Genomic DNA, 19,875 nt, shown 5'->3' with positions numbered 1-19,875 from the left:
GGCCAAGAGTTTCACTTTTCTCTCTCTCTCTCTCGCTCTCATATATATAATATCTCGGATGAGAGATTTGGATGTAAAAAGAGGTAGGGTGTAGGTTACGCACTACCTTGTCGCAAATCCCTTTGTGTAAGTGTCTAAGGAAGAGAAGAGAAAATTATCTACATGGATTTGTGCTAGATTAGATGTGGGTGGCGCACTACTCAATCGAATGTAACTGACTGTGAAGTAAGGAACACGGCTATAAGCATATTGATGACGTCCACGGCGTTTCTCCTGGTCAATGACTGTAATGACTGAGTGGTCAGTGTCCCGAAAGAGATCTTAGCATAGAAAGGCGTGAGAATTAACTTATCAACTAGACGAAACACCAAACCCACACGAATGACGTCTTCTAAAGTGAAGGTGGGGAGAAGGGGATGAAGAACTGAGCCGCAGCCAAGGAAGTCCCCTAAAGCTTATCTAAAGGATACCCAAATTGCCATCCGTGGGGCAAGAGCAATTCCCTAACAATAGAATAGTTAAAGAAACAGTTTCTTCAGGCAAAAGGCAGCAACTTAAACAGCAGTCATTAGTACCAGAGCTCAATGAGGGCAGCAACAGTGAGAATAGGACTGATATATCACTAACTTCCTTACCAGGCTCTGTGCCGGAGGAAATAGTAAATGTGCTTACTGACTGATGGAAAGCAATGACTTTGTTGATGGGCTCCATACGATGGGAGAAAAAATTATGTTAAGAGCCTTTGAAAGCACAAAGAACATGCCAATGGGTGATAGAACGGAGCAAGTTACTAGGATGTGTGGAGCAATTGCAAAACACAAAGTGCTAACGCTCAAACTTACTGCGCAAAAGACGAGCTTACCAACCCGAGACATTCACGCAGGTAGCGGCAAGGTCTGCCCCAATAGTTGTTGAGTTGATTTGGAGTTTAACGTTCCTTTCAGTAGCAAGGCTATATGAGATGGGAAATACTGATTAACGCGGAATCTGAGCCACGTGAGCTCCTGCCGGAAATCGAACCCGGGACTCCCACGCCAAAGGCGCGTACGCTAACCGCTTAGCCACGAAGGAGCTCCATCTGCCCCAACAGTGCAGAAGCAGGCCGCAATTTCCAAGCAGGTGATATATAATTTCCAACAAGGGTGATGAAACACCGAAAGATATTCAGAAAAGAAACTAATGCAGGTATTTAACCCTGCACTAGACGCCCTGAAGATCAGGGCAGCAAGAAACGCAGGAAATAATGTGGTGGTAGAAACAGTCTGCAGCAGACCTGCAAGAGATAAGAAACAATAAGCAGCTAACGAAGAAGCTCAAGATCGAACTTCCGAGCAAATGCCACCAACTAGTAATCATTTCTAATGTGCCATCATCAGAGAAAAGTGCTGCTGAATTGCTCGAAAATGTCCAAGGTCAGAACTTCAGTGACGACATGGACATCAAAGAATTCACGGTTCAAATCTGGGCCGAAGAGAAAAGAGACTATTCCATCACGTTGTCGAAGTATCGACAAAAATGCACAGTCACTTGTTGGTGAGAAAAAGAGTGTACGTGGGCTTCCAGTCCATGTCGGTGTGGGATTTCCTCGTGGCCCTACGGTGTTTCAAGTCCCGTGACCTCGGTTGTGTCACGGAACACTGCAAGAGCCAATCGGTATGCTCCAACTGTGATGTTACTGAACATAAGGAAGTATGACCCTGGGAAGATCGCGGCGCGATTTGCAAACCATGCAGAAACCGGAAGCGAACATGCTTCAGCAAATTGAGTGTGCTACATACGAGGGTAAGTCAATAATTAACTGCAATGTTCTGTTGAAGTGAAAAGAATAAATTGATGGTTGGTCTGGCAACACTACTTCACAGAGGACAAATGGCAGAGTTACAAGAGAGACATAGTTTGTGTTGCTGTTAATGCTTCTTGTGTTCCATATAAGATTTTGTAGAGGTTTTCTTTATAGCATATATTACGTTAAATATATTAAACTTCATCCACTGCTATTTTTCTACTGCATCAAACACGCTCTGCGATCTTAAATGGTATAAAAGGTTATGGGCCCAGACCCATATAAGAGACTGAAATTTTAAAATTAAAAGCTTGCAATAAAACGCAGTGGTGGCTTAAAAGGAACACAGAAAAGGAAGTTTTGGTTGTAAGGAAAAGGAGGAAGCAGAAGTATTGATCTTTTGATCCAGAGCATCAGATAAGAAGATTCAGTGTGAAGAGAAACTTCGATTTTTTTCTAGTGAATCTGTGCCGGACATTTCCTCTCATGAGTGTAAAAGCAGCAACATGGCCGAACTCAAAGTGAAAATTGATAAACTCAGTGGACCCAAAACATGGAATAAATGGAAGTGGGAACTCAAAATGATGTTTACCCAATACAATTTAACGAAATATATTGACGGTACGTGTCCTTGTCCTGAATTGAAAAGTGATAGTAGTGCAATTGAAAAACAAAGGTACGCGGAATGGTGTCGGGAAAATGCAAAAGCAGCTTCGTAAATTGCGAGTTCATTAACACCACAAGTGGCGAACTATGTTTTAACTTACACTAATGCAAAAGACATCTGGGACAAGCTAGTCAGTGTTTACGAACAATCAAGTGTTCAAAGATTAAGTCTTCTGATGTCAGAATTTTTCAACATTAGGCGGGAACCGCATGTTTCAATAGCCGCCTATGCAGCCAAAGTTGAAAAGCTGTTTGCAGATATGAATACCGAGTTGCGCGCGCGAGGTTCACATGATATTCCGGTAGAGTTGTTACACGGACAGTTATTATCAACGGTGGGATCGGAATTTCAAGAATTTATAAATGTGTGGGAGGCTATGAACGAAACTAAACGAACCACACAGTGTTTAGTGGAAAAACTTTGCACTATAGAAAAACATTTACAAAGTAATGATGCAAATTCGGACTTAAGTGCTTTTTTCAGCCAGAACTCAAAACGGAACTAAAAATACCCGGAAAGTGAAACCGGTATCGAATGCAAATTCGGTAGAAAACCGTGGAAAATCAAGAAAGGACCAAATACAGTGTTATAAATGTGGAATGTACGGGCATTATAAGTCTCAGTGTTTAAGTAAGAAAAACGTTAAATTCAAAAGTGATTCGAAATCTAGTGATTCACCTCAAGCAAGCACAGCAGTGAATAAAAGTTCAGTATTTACTGTTTCAAGTGAGTGCAGTACAGACGATTTTATTTGTGATTCAGGTGCTAGTTGGCATATGACGAATAATAAACATTATTTTGTCACATACACTCCTTTTGAAAACCCTATACCAGTTACGGTAGCAGACAATAAGAAAATATCAGCATTAGGGTCCGGTCACATTAACATCAAAGCGTATGTGAATGGAAAATGGACAGATGCTCATATGAATAATGTATGGTATGTACCAGCATTGGCAAGAAACTTGTTCTCAGTGCACAGCGCAGTAAAACATAAAAATAGTGTCTGTATTAAATATTACAGTGTTATCATTCGTAAGAACAATGAAATCGTAGCAACGGGTAAGTGGAAGCTTACGTAATGAACTTCCGTGTCGTGAAGCCAGCAATTCCAGCAGTTGTAAATATTGCAACTTCCGAAAATAGCTTGCAATTATGGCATGAGAGAGTAGGACACCAAAATAAACGTCATGTCAAGGAAATACTCCAAAGTATGAATATACCTGTAAAGTGGTCAGAGAAAGAAGACTGTTGTGATGGTTGCGCGTTAGGAAAAACACATAGAAAGTCATATAAGTCTAGGGTTGACAGACCAAACGTAGTCGGCGAAGTGATAAACGCTGATGTAAATGGACCTATGTCTCAGTTGTCGTGCAATGGTGAAAGGTACTTTGTGTGTTTTAAAGACGATTTCAGTAAATTTACAAGAATTTTCTACATTAAATACAAAAGTGAGGTCAGCAAATGCCTTAAAATATTTCTGAACGAAGCATAAAACGCAGGTCACAAAGTTAAATTCTTGCGTTGTGATGGTGGAACAGAATTTAATAACAGTGAAGTGAGAAATACAGTTCAAGATAAAGGTATTTCGCTTGTCATATCTGCACCGTATTCACCCGAGGAGAACGGCAGTGCAGAGAGAGAAAATCAGTCTATTGTTGAACTTGACAGATCAATGTTATCGTGTAGCGGATTGAGTAAAATGCTATGGCCCCAAGCTTGTGATACGGCTGTTTACTTGTTGAATTACACAGGTTCAACACCTATCGCAGGTAAATCACCAAGTGAGTTATGGAATAATACTAAGTTACATAGCTTGAAACACCTAAAAGTGTTCGGAACAAAATGTTTTGTTCACATTCCGAAACAATTTCGTAAGAAATTTGACAATAAAAGTGTCTTTGGTTATATGGTCGGATACTTGAACCGGTACGATGGATATCAAGTGTATGTACCTTCTTTAAATAAAGTGAAAAAATCCCATGACGTGTTGTTTAAAGCAGAGCAGCTGAGTGATGTAGAACGCGTGGGGAAAGAAACACAACACGCTAACTTTCCAGAAGCACAGATGCCACTTAAGGAGGAAGACGAAGAGAAGCCAATCTCCAGTGCGAGTGACCTTGAAGGCGAAGTTGTACGTGACAGCAACGTGTGTACAGAAAGTGAAGGCCAGGCAAATGAATCAACAGACAATACGTCATATCAGCAAATTCAAAGAGAAAAGAAACAGCCCAGCTGGATGACAAGTAGTGATTTTTTTATTGGTGTTGCATATTCTGCATTAAGTATCGCTGATGATCCTGTTACTTATGAGCAAGCGATTAATTCGAAAAATAAATCTGAATGGATTTCAGCTATGAAAGAAGAGATAGATGTCCTTAATGAAAATAAAACGTTGGATTTAGTTGAACGTCCTAACAATGTGAAAATAATTGATAATCGGTGGGTTTTTCGCACAAAGCTAAATGATGAGGGGACAGTAGCTCGTTTTCGTGCAAGACTTGTTGCAAGGGGTCATGTTCAAGAAAAAGGTATTGATTTCGATGAAACATTTAGTCCTGTGGTGCGTTATGAAACTGTAAGAACTCTCTTCGCGGTTGCAGCTAAAGAAAATTTCCTTGTTTACAATTTTGATGTAGAGACTGCGTTCTTATATGGTGACATTGAAGACGAGGTTTACATGTCGCAGCCAAAAGGTTTTGAAGATGGTACTGACAAAGTGTGTAAACTAAATCGTAGCTTGTACGGTTTAAAACAGGCCCCAAGATGCTGGAATAAGAAATTTACGGATTTTTTAAAGAAACAAGGTTTATTAGTGAGCACATCTGACCCGTGTTTGTTTATTCGAAACAAAAGTTGTCGAAAGTTATTTGTTACTTTCTTCGTAGATGATGGACTAATTGTAGGTTCAGATAAAGAAGAAATTGAAACATTTCTAAACGAATTACAGAAGAATTTTAAAATCACAGCCGGTATTCCAAACTCCTATTTAGGAATACAAATCGAAAGAAGAGATGAAGGAATTTTTATTCATCAATCAGCGTACATAAGAAGAATTCTCCAACGTTTCAAGATGGAAGAAGCAAATCCCGTTGGTATACCGTGTGATCGCAATCAAGCTAGTGATAGTAAACTTTTGGAAAACCCAACCAAATATAGAGAAGTCTTAGGTTCTCTAATGTATTTGATGGTGACTACCCGACCTGATATAGCATTTTCAGTTTCAAAAGCTGCTAGAGTGATGCAAAAACCCAGCGAAGCGGATGGAAAGCAATAAAGATTTTACGATATCTAAAGGGAACATTGAACTATGGCATTTTATACAAAAGAAGCAATGAGAAAGATACAACTCTGTATGGATACAGTGACGCTGATTATGCAGGTGATGTTAAAAACAGAAGATCTACCAGTGGCGTACTAATTATTTTTGCTGGTGCAGCAATTTCGTGGAAAAGCAAGCTTCAATCAACTGTAGCACTATCAACAACTGAAGCTGAATTTGTAGCCTCATCAGAGACAGCAAAAAGAAATTTTGTGGTTATCAAGATTATTAAGTGAGTTAAGAGCAATCAGAAAAGATGATATACCTGTAATTAGAGTGGATAACGTTAGTGCCATAAAACTCGCAAAAAATCCCGAATTTCATAAGCGAAGCAAGCACATTGAAATCAAACAGTGTTTTGTGCGTCAGTGTTGTGAAGAAAAGAAAGTGCAAGTGTTATATATTGAATCTGAAAAGCAAATTGCTGATATATTAACAAAGCCGCTTGAAAAGTCCAGATTTATCATACTCCGTCAGAATATGGGTGTTTGTATGTAAAAAAAAATCAATTTATTCTTTTGGAGGAAGTGTTGAAGTGAAAAGAATAAATTTATGGTTGGTCTGGCAACACTAGTTCATAGAGGACAAATGGCGGAGTTACAAGAGAGACATAGTTTGTGTTGCTGTTAGTGCTTCTTGTGTTCCATATAAGATTTTGTAAAGGATTTCTTTATAGCATATATTACGTTAAATATATTAAACTTCATCCACTGCTATTTTTTTACTGCATCAAACACGCTCTGCGATCTTAAATGGTATAAAATGTTCTTTTCTATTTCTTTTCAGGTTGGCTCTACGGCATTGTATGCTCACCACACGCTAGGTATCACCATTGACTAAGTCTTTGGTAGGTTGCGGCACTCACATCAGCTCGCTTTGTGCTGTTACGAAGTAAAGATGGCCGCGCCAAACTCTGTGTGCACCAAAGAATAACAGCGTTTTGTCATCTGTTTTATGTGGTCTGAAGGTGAACCCGGAACAGAAATTCATAAAATACTTTAAGCACAATACGGGAACAATGTGTTGCCACAGCGAAATGTTTATCAGTGAATTGAATAGTTCAAAAGTGGTCGAATAGTGAAGGATGAAGAAAGAGGAGTTCATCTACAGCAACAACTGATGACATTATTGAACGAGTCCGTACCTTGATTCTGAATAACAGATGAGTGACTGTTGTTGAAGTGGCAATCCATATGCAGATAACTCATGGTTTTGCATATGATTATGCATAAACAGGATTAGCTTTCACAGAGTCTTTGCGAGATGGGTGTCGAAAACTCGATGAAGAGCACAAGCGAAACCGTGTAAGAATCGGACAGCACCTACTGGACCGTTATGCTAAAGAGGGTTGAAGCGTTTCTCAGGCTGATTATCACTGGGAATGGAACGTGGGTTCATCACTTTGAACCAGAGAGCCAACGCCAGAGCATGGAATGGAAGCACCCTGGACTCCCGTCAAGAAGAAGTTTCAGAGGCAAACTTCTACAGGTAAAGTGATAATCACAGTGTTTTGGGACTCTCATGGGCCAATCTTGGAAAATTGCCTGGAAAAGGGATCAACAATAAACAGTAAAAGGTACTTGCTGGTAAGCAAGTTGAAGCCAGAAATTTCTAACAAACGCAGAGGTGGATTGTCGGAACGCGTTCTTGTGTTGCGTGACAACGTGCGTCCACATAATGCCGCCTACACCGCTCAATCTCTTCAGACGCTACGTTTCGTATTGGAGTATCTTACATACAGCCCCGATCTTGTCCCGTCTGATTACCATCTGTTTGATATACTTGAAGATGCTCTCAGAGGCCGTCGATTCAGCTCTGATAAACAGCTGAAGGAAGTGGTGCATTTGTGGTTCGCTGCGCAACCAAAAACATCTTTCGCAGGGTATTGGAAAACTTGTGCAACGATGGACCAGATGTATTGAAAAGCAGGGTGACTATGTTGAAAAATGGTATGAATTAAAACATTGTACTCTTGTGGTAATATTTTTTTTTAAAAAATGATTGCAAATACTTATTGACTTGCCCTCGTACAAAGCCCTATTGCAAAGAATAATCATCCAGACTGATTATGGGCTATAACATGACAAATAATGATGTGCAACAATTCATCAACTGAGCGATACTCGGAGAAGATACCACCTATAAGGCTTCAGCTAAATGCTATGCAGTCTAGAGCAGTAATGTATGAGATCCGCAAGTAGCAGATGAAATGTCCACGCATATTGTAGCTCTGAAAGAACCATATGTGGAATATGTGAAAATCAGTCTTGCCTATCACAGCATAGGTAGCGATAAAGTACAGTAGCCTGAAGCTGCGCTCATACTACTAAATCATCTACTGAGGATGACTGTTATCTCGTAATTCTCGGGCGAATACCCAATATGAGCAGAAGTAGTCTCTACGAGAAATAATAGTAATGGTGTGCATGTACTTCCAAGTCAGCTTTCCCATCGAGCCGTTCACGAACAGAGTACGGGAAATACTAGATGTATTTACCAACAGGCAAGTTATCATGGGAGACGCCGATGCCAAATCTCCCTTCTGGTACTCTCGAGTACTGGATACAAGGAGAGAACAAATTGAGGAGCTCACAGTCGAGCGGAGGCTAGTAAGTCATATTCCTACTTACCTGCGAAGTTTTTCTATCTCTTGTGGGAGTCATCCTAAATAAATTACCCACTTATGGATTAACGACAATACGTCACAGCCTATCTACGTATATCTAAATCCCACTACGGAGCGCTGGAAGCTTTGCTGCTCTCATACGCTACGTCATTTCAAGAAAGACATTATCGGGGAAGACCTACACGGAGCTGCGCCAGCACGGGAAGATGGTAAATCTCCAGATGTTTACCTACCATAACTATGCTGTTTGACAGGAGTCGGAACCTTCCCTCTATCAGTATCGAGGAAACATCACTTTCTGCTTCTTTCCGCTATCCAGACAATACAGCGAAATCTCCTGAGGATCATATTTTTTTTCTGGATATGCAAAAACAGTACTCTGGTTAATTGACTCTTCATTATTTGTTACTTGTGAAACCTAAGATAGTACAAAGGAAACTTCTATCGAAATTACCGAGAATCGAATTCAGAATGCAATGGATGAGTTGAAAAAGGTACACATTCCAAACACACAAACTTTCGGGAAGCTAAAAAATGAAAAAAAACTCTCGTGAAAAAACTGATTGTTCCACCAAAACATTAATATTGTCAATTTGTACCGTTCAGTGTAGCAAACCCATCGCACATGGCACCTGTACATAAATATTTTATATACTATATAATTGTGTAAAGATGTTCAGAAATATGTTCCTTTTTCAACCCAATGTTTTTAAATGCACAATACTTTATCCCAATTAGTGGGTTATGTTAAACAGGTTTCAGAAATAAGTGAGTAAAATTATTCAATCTTTTTATGAAGGTAAACAAATGTATTTCAAAACTGTCAGTTATACATATTGACAGAAATAACAATGTTTTCCCATAAAACAATGGCCGTTGTTGGATTTTTCAGAGTAGACAATCGTCAATCATCTTGATCTAGTGGATCAGCAGCTGAAAAACAAAAGTACATGAAAAACATTATAAAAACATGTTATTTTCTAGTTTTACCATCATTAGTAATTTTATGTGATTGAAACACACATAGCTGCGAAAAAGTGCTGGGATAATAGTATTAAAACGATTTATTTTATTTTGTATTTTAGAAAGGCAGATTTGCAATGGCAGTGTCCAATGTCATAACATACCATAAAACATGTCTGTAATAAAGATAGAAATACTTAGGTTAGGTTTAGATTGTATTATTAAGTTTCGTGTTATATTCAGACTGTAATTAGGATAGATAAGTTCAGGTTAAGTAAGAATAGTTTAAACTGATTTACAATATATAAAATACAGAATATAAAATTTATATTGTGTATTTTATATTGTGTATTTTATATTTTTTAAATCTGTTTAAAATATTTTAACTTAACCTGAACTTATCTATCCTAACTACAGTCTGAATATAACACGAAACACCATAATACATTCTAACCTAACCTAAGTATTTCTAATGATATTTTAAAATATGTTTATATTACCCTTACCTTGTATATGGATCAGTTATTCATCAAGGTCGTCTTCATTAACGTCTCTTGTAGTTCTGGTTGGCGAAGAGTCTTTCTTCAAAAAAAAAATGTCGTAAACAAATGTCGTGGTTTTATGTCGTAAACATTGAAGATATAGAACCATAATTTTCTCAGGTAAAATATCTCTTGTACAGGCAGGAGTGGTGGTGGCAGGTTTCGTATATAGTCAAAAGCAATTCCCATGACATCAGGCCTGGATTTTGATAGTTGTTTGATTTCCTGCATCTTGTTATAAAATCGCTTAGCACGTCTTTTATGCACCATGAATTCAGCAGATGCTACACGTTTTGCGTCGTCATTAAAAGTGTTTGATTTAATTTTGATCTTCAGGTCTTCGCAGGTACTGCAGACATCGACCTGAGGTCTGCCAATTTGAAAACCAAAGTTTTTCTTGAAATTTTCCATTCTTCAAGTTAGGAAATTTTTCTATGAAAAGTTCATGCATTTTTTGCCACATTAAGCTGAGCATCGAGATAGGTGATTGGTGTAGGTGTATAGTGTGCAACATATTTAGGAAATGAATCAATATGTTCATGTATTTTAACTAGATGTGAAGCTGGAGTTCATGTTTACCTCTCATGTCAATGGGGAATTTCCCAGAAGCCAAAATCTTTGTCAACCTAACGACAACTTTGTGTGACACCGCATGAAGGCTTATGTAAGCATTACGACATACTTCAACTCTTCTTGTCCCTTTCATGGCAACGTACTTGAAAGAGAACACGTGTTGCTTTGAGTTTTCATTTGATGGCCTGTGCCTTGCAACCTCATGCCTCTCAATTAGGCTCATTAATAATGTGTCCTGCTTGTTCTTAGGTCTGCCACTATATAGGGTTTTAATAATGTTCTCCTTTTCCTCAATAGAGAAACTATCCATGCATTTTTTCCTACACTTAGTTTGGGCCGGTTGTTTTGGCTGGAACAAGAACGCCTGCTGAAGTCACAAACTTCTCATCTCGACGCCTTGCTAAATTTTCCATCTCCCGTACATGTTTTTCTTTGTTAAGTCTACCCTTTTTACGGCTTGGTTCACCACTGTCACTGTCGGTTTCTGACATTGTTACTAAGTTGAAGCAAAGAAACACCAATGAACTTCACTACACTACTTTTCTCAATGATCTTCACTTTCCACATGACCTTAAACAACAGCTTACCTCCTAAGTCATAAGACTGAGCACTAGCGCTGTGGTGGGTGCCGCCGTCACTAAAGTTGAAGAGGGGACATATTCCTGGAGTCTGTTCCTTCTTCAACTCAATCGCATCTACATATTTCTGGAGTAGATTGGTTACCTAACTACTAGCGCACTTTCCCCCTCCACCCCCTAACTAACAAAAATTATGAAACCGCCACTGTGCACTTTAACACAGAGGGATACCTCCAAGTGAGTATGCTTTTATGACATTTAAAATCACAAAAACTTACATCTAAAACTTATAACTAAAAGAATTTGTTTAGATTACTGTTTCTTTAATGGAAAGACAAAATTTTATATATATTTTTTGGTGAATATCGCCCCAACCATCGCGACATTCTGTGAGCACCATCCATATATATGTGCCCTCCGATTTCAAAAAATATTATGAGATGTATTATCTTAGATTAATGTTTAGTTCAGCCATATCTTTATCTTCTTCAAATTCAGTTGTTTTTATGCTTTTTAGATTTGAAATTTGTATATCGATATTATCACAATCATGCTCATACATACGAAGCTTTTTAGATAGTTCTTTCATACGTTTTTGTACATTTCTAATATTATCCTTAATTCGCTTCTTTTTTAATTTTAATTGTGTGATTTTTAGCTCAATTGTTCCATTGTCAGACTTAGCTACAATGCTTTCTAAGAATCTACATACTCTTTGATCAGATGTACTGCTCATTCTGCGCTGTATGAGGAAATGCAAGCTGTTATATGTATTTACTTATTACATGATCTCTGAAACAAGTTTAAAAAGAAAAAAAGCTACTAACACACATATACATATATAGCAAAGAACAAGAAGGAGGAAGTAAAACTTGGACGCTTGTCAATTTTTTTCTCTCTCTCATTCTCTCTCTCTTTCCTTCCCATCAGCTCTGAACGATAGAGAGGTTTATGCAATACAAACAGAGAGAGAATGATTAACGCCGCAGTATGTCTCGCTTTCCATATAAATAACATTGAAATTAACGGCTTCACATAGCTCGGGCGCTGTATTCTTCGCTAAACTTTCCTCTCGTAACGATCAGAATTCAAGCGAAATATATCGCGCTGTTACACGGCGGACTTTGGCTGTGAGCATCCTTGTTGACAGAGCCACTATTTAGTTCTAAAACGTGCCACATGCGCGCGCTAGTGTTACATATACAAAATGTATTTTCTCTCCACATACATCTCTAGAGTTGAAAGCATTCAATAGCTGAGTTGTATTTGTATATCCAAAGGTCTTAGTTTTATGGCATTACCATAAAAACACTTAGAACATACTTAAAATTACAAGTTCGGATACTGATAATGGAATCTTCTGTTAACTTCGTTCTCTATAGGAAACAATGACTTCTTAAGCTCTGTCCACTGATCGTAATTCAAGCTGAATAGACAGCCGTTAGTATCGAAAACTACTTGAACTTCGGTTTGCACATTTTTCACAATTACATTAAAGTTATTAGTAAGAATGAACTTTTTTTGGGAATCCATTTCTAAACACTCCATTTTTTGGTTCTGACAACATATTTTTGTTCATTTTCGTTCATTTTTTGGATTTACATACATAACTCAACAGTTGGATAGTTACCTTTTAGACCAGTGTATTTGATTTTTATTCCATCTTTAACGATCTCATCAATCATTTTATCTGTTAAGTGTTTTGTAAATCTAGGTGGAAGAGAAGCCTTGAACTTCTCACACTCGACCAAAATGCTCTTTCCAAACTTAGTTTTAATCTTTTCAATTTTCACAATCTTATATTCTGTATTTAATTCTAATTCTCTTAATCCAATAACCTCCTTTTGTTCAAGACTTCCAAGCTTGTTTAAAAAATCAACGTGTCTTGCCATCGTATTTATTATATAGAAAATCAATCTTCAATTTTTATCTTCACCAAAAAATATTTAATCATTTTTATCAATTTCGTTTGATGGAAAAACTTCCATAAAACAATCGTTAATGAAAACAGTTTGAGGATGCAAGGGTATCTTTTCGATACCCTTTAAAGTCGCCTATGGCTAACTGATAAAGGGTCAGTGATACTGGCTCTTAGATTCTTGAATTGTTTTTGATATTTTGTTAACTATCTAAAACTCTTCTACTACTTTCTCATTCTTGGGATCATATGTAAAGTTCTTTCGTCCAATTAAAATCGCATAACATATAGTATCAGCAGCCACAGCTTCTGCAAAGTCTACAACAATCTTTATGTTTGTTCTCTCATTTACCGATACATTTTTCCTCTTACTACAATTAATCACATACATTGGTCTGTTATCTATAAACTCTTTAGGATCATAGTACATTTCGGTGTTGCCACACGTTATTCTCTTAAATGCAGTATAATCTTCATACATCTTGAAATAATCCTTGTTAGCAATACATAAGTTTCTTGATTCTTTTGGAAATACCTCATTCCTCCCGTTCTTAAGATAGATATTCTTTACCTTACAATGATCAAACTTACTTGCATCTGCTGTTTGTTTACCACTTCTATCAGTTTGGAACATTACAACTACGAAATCAGGCATATCAAATTGTCTAGAATTAAATTGAGTAGTAACATCAAACTCCAAGAAAGAACCTGCAACAGTCTTTTGAACACATTGATAAGTATGGAATGAAAACATGATTTTGGGTTCTTTAAGAATATTCAACTTTAACTTGTTTTCATAATTAGATTCGTATTCAACAATAGGCATTCTTATCTCCATACTTTTTATTGTTATTTTTCCATCATGGGGAGCTGCTTAATTATCAAATCATCGCCATTCACTTTAACTTCCAAATTTCCTATCTTGTTTATTATTTTTCCATCTTCTTCTACAGTTCTTATTCCAAACACAGTATCATTTCTTTTACTATAATATTTCGTTGCAATCTTACCAAATGACTGTGCTGTTGTTAAAGGTTCTACTCCTTCCACTTTGTCTTTAATTTGTTTTCTCATTTGTTTTATTTCTCCCGTTATAGGCGTATCACTACTACTTGGAGAACTATCATAAGTTATCTTTTTAGGTGTTTCTAGTAGACTGGGATCTATTGAAGCCGTCTTATGTGCAACTGGAACAAGTTCAGTTATTAGATTTTTATTTTGTTCTGCTACTTCTTTGATCTCACTTCCCAAGTTTTGAATAGCATCAATTACAGGCTGTTCTTGTGTCTTAAATTTATCGTATATACCTGCTCTTTCTTTCTTCCAAGATTTGAAGCCCTTTATCAAGAACTCCTTCAACTTAATATTCTTATCAATTTCTTTCTCATCCATTTATTGTATAGCAAACGAACAAACGCCAATAAACGTCAAAGAACGTCAATAAACGTGAAAAAACGTCAATAAACGTCAAAGAACGTCAAACGTTAAAACGTAAAACGTCAATAAATATCAAACGTTTAAGAAGTGTTTTATCTTGTTCCTATACTTACCATTGTTTACCTTCCTTGTCATATCAATTACTATGAAACCATAATCTTCTTGCCAACATTTTGAACACATCTCTTTAAATTTATCATAAGACATATCTCCCCCAACAAACTCATTATACACGTGTTTAAGATTAGTATCATCTTGTCTGAATATGCATAGGAAGTTGACGTTATCTCTTATAAGCTGTTTAGGTACTTTTGAATATGTTTGTGCAAGATAGAAACAGTCTAAATGTCTATGCCTGCCTCTTGTAAAGTAATTTCTAACAGTATCTTGATTCTCCAAAATGTAATCGTCAAACACAACAACAGAGTATTCTTCACATTCATCAATAGGTACCAAATTTCACAAAATTAAATCCCCACGTTAAGTGGGTTTGCATATCCAGGCTCCTAACTATGAAAACATTTACGCTCACTCCAACCTCAATCATTTCACGAATTCAACCTGTTTTACGTATGTTACTAATACATAATATCGATTGTGATTTATTCTAAAAACACTTTTATACATTGCAAGAGCTGTAACGTCCAAATATTTACTGAGAACTCATAGTCGTATCGGAATAAACAAAAGCGAGTATGGAACAGTAAACTGCTTTCACAAAAGGCAAAAGAAGAGGTGCAAAGGCATACAAAACGGTCGAGTGGTTTGGGTCGATACACTATCAATCACATGTTTGTGTGTTCAAGCCCGGTAGTAAGTTGTTTCTTTTTTAAGTGTCTTCCTATTTTCATCCGGAGGCTGAAAATATTTCTTTGAGTAACTCATTGAAAACTTCTTTTGTTTCAAATTCGATTAGAACGGAACATTATATGAATTGCGAATCTTAAATCCATAGCTAAAAAAAGAAAGAAAAAAAAGAAAAAATGAAGTATACTCACTACTCCATTATCCTCTGATTTGTAACGAAAAACTATTTATAAACAGTGGTCACTTCAGAAAATTATCCTCGGGGGGAATTTCAATATGCGGGTGGAGGGAAAACATTGGTAGTCCACATTGAGCACGATCGAATATATGGTACTGAAGGCGGAAATTTCTTAGCTCGAGAGGGGTCTCAAGTTCTCCGTCAGATCACGTCCTGAAAGCATCATTGCTTAAAAGCTTTTCGTAACAAATATAATATTACACTTGTTTCTCGTTCTACATTTAGAATTGGTAAAATCATAACTTATAGAGGATTGTAATAAAAGCATAAAAATTACAATACCAATCATGTATACATTATCCTGTAAGTTACCAATTTTGGGTCAGATTAAAACTCAAATATTTGTTTTCGGATTGCACTTAGAAGTAAGTCCTCTCTATATAATCCTGATTGGAAAGTCATGTATAACTCTAATTAATTAATCAATTAATCAATAACTCTATTTATAAAAATATTTTTTTTATTTTACTATTTTACTCTTCAATATTATATACACGTCATTTCCAAAATCAAAATCTCGAAAATGTATATTGTACGAGTGCAGATTCGCTGGTCTCTATTCGAAATTCTATTTAGTCGAATCCGACAAGAACACAGACAGAAGTATCGAGAACAGGTGAAAAAAAAGAGAAAAAAGGTGCTGTTCCCGGCGGGGACTCGAACTTAGCTCGAATGGTGTTTTATAAAACGAACGCCTTAGACCACTCGGCTATGGTAACAACTAGTGATTGTAGCAAAGGCTTCGGGTAATAGTTCTTAATTACAGAATAACATTTTCTATTGCCTAAAATTTAAACCTAATTTACTTTGATATAATATATCTATTAATTTGTTTCATGAACGTTTTCGTTACTTTGATGAATAATGTATGTTGTTGATATAGATTCTATTACACGTTCTTTCGTAAATATTATAGAAAGTATCAGGGTTATTTATGATCTTTCATGGAAAATGACTGGCGCATGGGCAGTACACAAACAGTTCAATTGGAAGGCGAGGATGGAAACGCTAACACACTGTTAGAATGTTTCATCGCTGTGAAGTATAAAGAACAGCTACAATGTATTTTACGCTTGTCATTGCGTAAAGAATCTCCAGGTTAATGTTTGTCCAAGTTCTCACTGATCAACTGGACTCATAAAAAATAATTAAGATTGTCATTACTTCACAATATGAAGAATAAAGAACGTAAATTACACCACATTGTTCTCGAATTCGAACCTAGCTAAGGAAGGGACAATAAACAAAATGTGATTTATTCATTCGAATTGAGATAATTCAATGAAACTAGAAATTACACAATCAAAAGAAAAAACATCGTTAAAAAGACGATAATACTTTTATCCGAGATGTGAAATAAAGTTATTAATTAACTGAAATGAAAGTAATATTGGGCATGATATAGAGTAAGAAAAAAAGTAAATGTATTCTTAGAAACGTTCAAAGTAAATTCACAAATACTTTTTGAAGATATACTACTCTTTCTTAACGTTTTAACGAACTAATAAGTAAACAAGCAAAGGAAAAGAATGAAAGTATTGCTCTTGAAAAAATATAATAAATAAATGAAACTTAAATAAATGTTTACACAAAAAATAACACACTAGTACTTCGTGTAATCACCTCCAGAGTCAATAACTTCTTGAATTCTGGAGGGGATACTAGATACAAGTCTCGAGCAATACGACGGTGTGTCACGAAAATGTTGCCACAGTTCCATAACATGATTTTGAAGAAACGTTTGGTCTCTGTCTTCACGTCTCTCTTCCCATTCTTGCACCATGTAGGCCCACAGATGTTCAATTGGGTTCAAATCTGGGGATAGAGGGGGCCACTCAATACAAATTAACTCTGGATGTTCACTTAGCCACTCTCGTGTTTGCCGGGAAGTGTGAACAGCACTGTTGTCATGCATAAATATATATTCTTCCTGTTCGGGGAAATTTCTTTCTAAGGACGGTAACAACGTATTTTCGAGGATATTAATGTAAACGCTGCTGTTTATTCTCTCAGGCACCGCAACCAAATCTCCAGGACCAGCAGCCGTCGTGTATCCCCAAAAGTGTGCTGATATTCGTCCTGAACAAGAAGTTCTGATAATATTTTGTTCAGCATACCTGGTTCCGCGCGGTCTATACAATATAACTCTGCCTTGTTGGTTAAACTTGAAAACTTTCTCGTCGGTCCAGATGACTAAGTCCCAATATGACTGAGGTTGGGTTATGTTAATCTGTGCCCATTCCATTCGTCTGGCCTTGTGAGTTTCAGTCAGGAGAGTCTTCCTAGCGGGTATTGAACAGTGTAGACCAGCCCCCAATAATCTTCTTCTTATTGTTTCGTGAGAACAATTATATTCTCTGGCTTTGTCCAAGAGGATTGACATGTGGCGTAGAGGTCTGTTGATTACTTCTGTAACTAAAGCTTGATCTTGAGCCGCAGTTGTCACTTTTGGCCTTCCACTTCTTGACCGAGACCTGAACCATTCGCCACCTTCTTCATGTCGCTGAACCCATTTCTTGACCGTTTTCTTGTCACATCCCAGATCTCTAGCAATCTGAGGCACTTTGTCCCATTTTTGCTCGGCCTATGATTTCTCCTCTCAGAGCAACAGACAGTTCTCCACAACCTTTAGAGCGAGGCATTTTCAGAACCTGTTAGAAATTTGCATTCTGGCGTGTATGACAAATGTCGGTATAGTGCATCTTTCTGTTTCTACTGCGCATGCACCAGTTAATTTTCATGAAAGATCATAAATAATCCTGACAATTGTTGTAATATTTATGAACGAATACGTAATAGAACCTATATTAACAACATCATTCGTCAAAGTAAAGAATACCGTAAACATAAAACAATTTCAACAGACTATTACATCAGGCCAAAATAGGCTTAAACTTCAGAGAATACAAAATAAATTTCATACTGTAACAAAAAGATTGAACATGAAACACGCTTACTATATTTTCAACTTGTCACATTAGCCGAGGACTGGCTGTTGCCGGGAGTAGACGTTGACAGTTAAGCTCCGGGAATAGTGATTTGTATTTGCGAGCTTCGCCTTTCTTTCGGCATTACTATAACTGAACATTGTTTGCAAGTTTTGGTAGTGTTGTGTGGCTCCAGTGTTAGTGGTACCATGCAAGAACTTCGTAAGAATAGTGTAAAATTTGGTTTTGACAAAACCACACGCACGATACGCCCTAGCCCGGCTGAATTACATGCCTGGTTATGTGTACATTTTCCCAACATATTTGAGGATATCCAAGCTTTACAGCTCCATAACGAAGAGTATTGCATGTTTGTTCAATTCAAAAATAGTGAAAGTTACGAAAAGTTTATGTCTAAGGCTCCAGACAAATTATCTTTTACCCATTTTGATCAATCTGTCAGCGATGTGTATATTATGGATGCACAAGTTAATCTCACGAGAGTTAAAATTATGGATTTGCCATTCGATTTTCCTAATGAACAAGTGTCTCAGGTATTGTGTAATTATGGTGAAATTAAAAGTGTGGAGTATGAAGTCTGGAAAACTGTGTTTCCTACACGCCTTTATAATGGTAACAGGATTTTTTCGATGACGTTAAAAAAACATATCCCTACTGGATTACATTTTGACACTATTAAAGGCAATGTCTCCTATCCAGGACAGTTACAAACTTGCCACGCTTGTGGATCACTCGATCACCTGATTTCCACGTGTAAACTGCGGCGACGTCCTGCCCGGTCCACGCGGCTGGAAGGGGACACCCCTGTAATGACAGATCTACGTCATGTTACAAAAACTACACGTCATGTACCCGAACGACCTGTGCCCTTGACATCCTCTGTTAGTGCTACAAATTCCGACGCTACGTCCCAACAAGTGTCAACACCGCTGTCTACTTCAGAAACTGATTTCCCCCAATTGCCATCAAATGACTCATCCGCTACCATATTACCAGCTAAGCAACCTTCAGTTCCCACGGATTTGGATGACGGGGTACCATGCCCCCCCGAGGTCCCCCCAGGTACACCACCCGCAGCTCTCGCTTCATATGCGACAGTTGTACTTCAGGATCCAGTGACAGGAGTTCCTTCTGCTAAGCATGGCATGACCCAGGATATATTGCTTCGTCCAGCTGTACCTTTGCACGCTGACGTCTTTAATGAGGATACTACCTGTTTTTCGCCTATATTATCAGTAAAACACGTGAAAAAACGTAAACCGAATGTACGAGAAAGTGTGAGTGACCTCCAAACGCCTGACCTTGTGGAATAGCAACTGTGGTAAGACTTCACTGGTTTCTTTGTTTCGTCTCGTCATCACGGGTTGTATGCTGTTCTGGTGTTTTGCTTCCTGCTTGTGTTATTTGCGTTATGTGGGAAAGCTATGTCAACTTGGAATTTTCCTGCTTGTGTATAGCAAAGATATTAACCTA

The sequence above is a fragment of the Thermobia domestica genome, chromosome 6 (assembly GCF_964235325.1).
Source record: "Thermobia domestica chromosome 6, izTheDome1.hap1.1, whole genome shotgun sequence".
Lineage (NCBI taxonomy): Eukaryota > Metazoa > Arthropoda > Insecta > Zygentoma > Lepismatidae > Thermobia > Thermobia domestica.
This window is presented reverse-complemented; position numbering follows the sequence as displayed.